Source organism: Cupressus sempervirens, chromosome 3, assembly GCF_028749045.1.
Source record: "Cupressus sempervirens isolate cs-2001-9-10 chromosome 3, ASM2874904v1, whole genome shotgun sequence".
NCBI classification, from domain to species: domain Eukaryota; kingdom Viridiplantae; phylum Streptophyta; class Pinopsida; order Cupressales; family Cupressaceae; genus Cupressus; species Cupressus sempervirens.
Window position 1 is genome coordinate 422,712,289 of NC_143120.1, and position 5,569 is coordinate 422,717,857.

General features: G+C 35.6%; 1 pseudogene across 1 annotated transcript; it reads left to right on the forward strand.

Annotated features, from left to right (window-relative positions):
• Positions 1 to 371: 371 nt before the first annotated feature.
• Positions 372 to 3,162, forward strand: LOC149566830 (G-type lectin S-receptor-like serine/threonine-protein kinase At2g19130 pseudogene; annotated as a pseudogene). Its single transcript, XR_016361586.1, has one exon. The product of XR_016361586.1 is annotated as a G-type lectin S-receptor-like serine/threonine-protein kinase At2g19130 pseudogene (transcript).
• The last annotated feature ends 2,407 nt before the right edge of the window (positions 3,163 to 5,569 follow it).

A 5,569-nucleotide genomic window follows, 5' to 3' on the forward strand; every position in this document is an offset into this window, starting at 1 on the left:
AGACAAGATATTTTCTAATCCATAAAAACTATCATTAAAAAGTATCTTGGTCCTTTTGACAAAGTTTGGCTAAAAAAATCGTAAAATATCTTCTCCACAATCGATTCAACAAATAAAAATGTCCAAGGTAGAAATACTGATTCCACAAACGAGGACTTGGATCAAGTCAACTTTAATTTTTGTTTTCTCCAGCATTGCATGTGCGTTGAACATTAACTGAGCATTTGTCCACTACGCACCGTATCTGTGAACCCTTTGACACGCAACACAAGGACAAAATTTTACCCGCGACTAAATATTTTGTTTTCAGCTTATATATATACAGTAAGGTAGCCATTAAAGTTAATAGTTTATTGGTTAGCAAGGTGACTTTTATGGCAATGAGGAATATATGGGCAAGCCTGCTTTTTGCAGTTGCCATGTTTATTCAGCTCAAGAGTAGTAGTGGTGCCGGAGATACTATTCCATTGGGTGCCTCGCTCACTGGAAACCAGACAATAAATTCGACCGACGGCACATTTGAGTTGGGATTCTTCAGCCCCAATGGAAGCAACTGGTATATTGGCATCTGGTACGCCCAAATTCCAGAGAAGACTTATGTTTGGGTGGCCAACAGGGAGACTCCCGCCAGAAACCGGCCTGGCGTTTTGATGCTGTCAAAAGATGGTAGGTTGGTACTGTTCGATGCAGAGGGTGCATCTATTTGGTCAGCCAACACAACAAACAAGGCATCCCGGGCTGTGTTATTGGATTCTGGTAATTTCATAATGCTGACGAACGACAGCCAATCTAATACCGTTTGGCAGAGTTTTGACAATCCCGTAGATACCTTGTTGCCCGGGATGAGGTTTGGTGGATATCATCAAAAGCTGATCTCATGGAAAAGCTCAACGGATCCTGCTCCTGGGCTTTTTTCCATGCAGATGGATCCATCCGGGGCCAAACAATTTGTGCTGAAATGGAACAATTCTGTACAGTATTGGGCAACTGGACTTTGGGACGGCACAATTTTCAGTGGAATTCCAGAAATTGAGGACAAACACATTGTCAATATCAGTATTGAAAGTAATGGCTCTGGTTTGTACTTGACTTACATGTCGGTTTCTAACTTCAATGCTCTGGCACGTTTCGTCCTGACTAAGTTCGGACAAGGGCGACAGTATATATTGGATGGCAGTAAATGGAACATGTTCGGGGCCATTCCCGGAGATGCATGCGCCCCGTATGGTCCGTGTGGTGCCTTCGGAATCTGCGACCCCAGAAATCTTCAGCTCTGCAGCTGCGTCGAAGGCTTCAAACCCAGAGACAATCACGCTTGGGCTTCCCAAGATTGGGCGTCCACTGGCTGTGTTCGGAAGAACCCGTTAAACTGCAGCAGTGACCGATTCATCTTCCATGTTGGCGTAAGGTTGCCCGATGATTACGCTTTCTCACACCCTGCAATATCCACAGAGAAAGATTGCCAGAAAGCCTGTCTTCGCAACTGCTCGTGCACCGCTTTTTCTTTCAATCCGCCTTCAGGGCCCTGCAAAATCTGTTACGGAGATTTGCTAAACCTACGCTACTTTAGTTCATCGAGAAGGAATACGAATGTCTTCATTAGAATGGGTCCCTCTCAACTTTCCGAGAAACGCAAAGCCACAAGTATTATTGGCCCAGTGCTCGGGATCGTAGGTGCACTCACCGTTGCCCTCACTATTTCTTCCGTTTTCATTTGGCGGAGGCGTCAGCAGCGATCAATGGACAGGCGTGAAGATTCTTTAGACCCTTTTCTTAGAATGTTTACTTACAAGGAGCTGAAAATTGCAACAAGGAATTTTAGGTCTGAGCTGGGGTGCGGAGGATCTGGTTCCGTGTTCAAAGGCTCTCTACCAGACGGTACAGTCGTGGCCGTGAAAAAGATGAAGTATTCGAGACAAGATGAGAAGCAATTCCGAGCAGAAATCAGTTCTCTTGGAAACATACAACATGTCAATTTGGTCAGGCTTCGAGGGTTTTGTGCGCAAGGATCGAAACGGTTGCTGATCTATGATTGTATGCCGAACGGCTCTGTGAATTCCCTGCTGTTCAGAAGTGATTCCAAGATCGGTGAGGGGAAGGTGCTCGACTGGAAGACCAGATTTGAGATCGCGCTAGGCACTGCAAGAGGGTTGCTCTATCTCCACGAAGAATGCAGAGGTTGCATCATTCACAGTGATGTGAAGCCCGAAAACATTCTGCTGGACAGTAATATGTCACCCAAGTTGGCCGATTTCGGGTTGGCGAAGCTGATGGGTAGAGATCTGAGCCGTGTGCTGACGACTACAAGGGGAACGAGAGGATACTTGGCTCCCGAGTGGATCGCCGGTACTCCCATCACTCCCAAGGTCGACGTCTACAGTTTTGGTATGACTCTTCTGGAAATCATTTCTGGGCGAAGAAATCTTGACTTGACCGTGCAAGATTCGAGTAAGCTTTATTTTCCTACATGGGCTGCTCGCCAATTTCAGCAGGGAAACATAATAAATATTGTGGAGGAGGGTGTTGTACAAGAGGAAGTAGAAGTGGAAGACGTAAGAAGAGCATGTATCGTAGCATTGTTATGCATTCGGGAGGACGAAGAAGTGAGGCCAAGTATGAGGCAAGTGGTGCAGATGTTGGAAGGGAAGATGGAGCCTCAAACGCCACAGATTATGACCTCAGCGCTTATGGATAGCCTAGAAAACCAAAGCCACACAAACAGTTGTAGTGATAGCTATGTCAATGATTAAACATTAGTTAACAGGTTAAGCTAGGGTTCTGTTTGGTTGATGGAATAGGAATAGAAAAATTGAAATGCGATTTTTATTTTCTGTTTGGTTCGTCACTTGGAATAGGAAATAGGAATACATATTCTCATTTTGCCTCTAAAATGAGCTTATACCCATTCCAAAAAATAGCTGTTATTGGAATAGCCATTCCTATTCCCAATATTACATGCCTATTCTCCATTCCTATGCTTGCGGCCAGACGGGCCCCTATAGTAATATACTAGATTAAGCTTAAACATTAGTTACTACTTAAAACTAGCTACCTATGTATGGCACTATTGTAATTTATTTATGACTGAATGTAATATTCTTTTATTGAAGAAAATCTATGTATGCCAATATCATATTTATGGAGAAACTAATTTTTTTTAAAGATTTGAAAAAATAACATTTTAAGAGCATTTCAATCTTGATTCAATATGATTGCAACACCATAGTTGAATTATCATAATTTATTTATTTTAAATTTTTTGGTTAATTATTATGTTAAAAAAGTTATAAAAATACTTGATATATATTTTTAAATATATTTTCTTTATAGCATATATAGTTAATATATATTTATTAAACTAGCACAACTAATATATATGATCTTTTTATGTTATAAATCTTAAGCAATAAATATAATTCATAATTAAAAATAAAATAAGATAAATATCTACTTTTTTTGTCTTATGTATGTATGTATGCATGTATACATGTATGTGTGTGTATGTATATATCCAAATATGTGAATAATACTAAAATATATTCAATATACAAAAAAATAACTTTTAATTTGTAAATTAATGGAAATCCACCATTTTAATTTATTTCTAAAGAAAAATATGAAAACTCTTAAATAAGTAAGATATCATTTAATGAAATATTTTTATCTATCTATTATGTGTTATTTTTCTTGCTTTGATCTATTTATCTATCTATATTATGCTTATATATCATAATGATATTAGGATATATATCTTTAAAAAAATGTACAATATATTTATGAGATGCCTATTTTTAATTACATTTATGGTACTGGTTAAAAACAACTTTAGTGATAGCAATGTTACTCATTAAACATTAGTTAACAGGTAAAGTCAATCCTATAGTGACATACAAGGTTATGTTTAAACATTAGCTACTACATGAAATCAATTCTAGCTACCTATGTATGCCACTAATTTAATTTATTTAGGATTGATATCTATGGAAAATTAATATTATTTTATGGAAAAAATTTGTGTATGCCAATATCATATTTATGGGGAAACTATTTTTTTTTAAGATTCCAAAAATAACATTTTAAGAGCATTTCAATCTTCATTCAATATGGATTGCAAACACCGTAGTTAAATTAACATAATTTATTTATTTTAAAAATAAATTTTGTTCATTTATTATATTAAAAAAATTAAAATACCTAATACATATGTTTAAATCCATTTTCTTTATAATATATGTTGTTAATACATTCTTATTAAACTAGCACAACTAATATATATGATCTTTTTATGTAATAAATATTATACAAGTAAATATAAATTTTAAATAAAAATAAAATGACATAAATTCAACTATGTGTGCCCATGTGTATATATATATATTCAAATATGTGAATAATACTAAAACATATTCATATACAAGGAAATAACTTTTAATTAGTAAATTAATTCAAATCCACCATTTCAATTTATTTTTGAAGAAAAATATGAAAACACTTAAATAAGTAAGATAATATTTAATGAAATATTTTTATCTATGTATTATGTGTTGTCTTTCCCCACTCTATGTATCTATCTATATTATGTTTATATACCATATTGATATTAGGATATATATCTTTTTTTTAAAAAATCAAAAGCACTCTACAATATATTAATGAGATGCCTATTTTTAATTATTAATTAGATTTATGTATTAAGCAAATTACAGAGCCTGAGAATGAAAAAAAATCAATCACAAGTTGTTTTTGAAGATTTGAACGAAAGAAGAAAAATAATACATCATGTGGTGTGAATGACAATATGGAATGGAGTTTCCAGGGATTTATTTCAAGCAAAGGTAGCTTTATAATTTGTATGGTCCTATGTTTTTTTTGCAAAAAGAGGGGTAAAAATTTATTAAGATAGAAAGGAATACAACAAGGAGAGCTCAACAAGGAGCTCGATCCTGAGCAACAAGATCATCAAATTCTTGCACCATCTCAAAGGACAGTTGCCCCCTATCCCTAATATTCCAACCCGAATCATGACTAGAAGCCCATTTGGCTAAACAATCAGTAGGTCTATTCCATTCTCGCGGAATATACTTGAACCTAATGAACTGAAAAGAGGAAGAGAAGAAAAGAATCTGCTTAACAACAGTGGCTAGCTGCCAACTAACATCCTCAAGCACAACTTTAGGGTTTTTATGTCTCTAGTCACTAGATAAGGATTTTGGTTGTGCACTTGAATCTTTTCATATTTTCCTTGGCTTTTATTCTCTTATTTTGGGCTTTGAGAGTATGCATTTTAAAAATAACTTTGTGGGGATATGTAATAGGTTCTATCACACATAATCTTGCATAATACAATATTTTTATTTATCTTCATCTAGGATGATTGAAATATTTTCTTAGACTTTTATTTTATTGGCCATTAACTATAAATGACTTTTGGTCTATTCACATTAGTCAAGAATATTGTAGCCATTATACTTCTTAACATATGAGTGTTTGGGAGGGTGGTTGAAATTTTTTCAAGAATATGGGTGATTGTGGTGCAGGAGCACCCCATCAAACAAAGGAGTCATAAGGT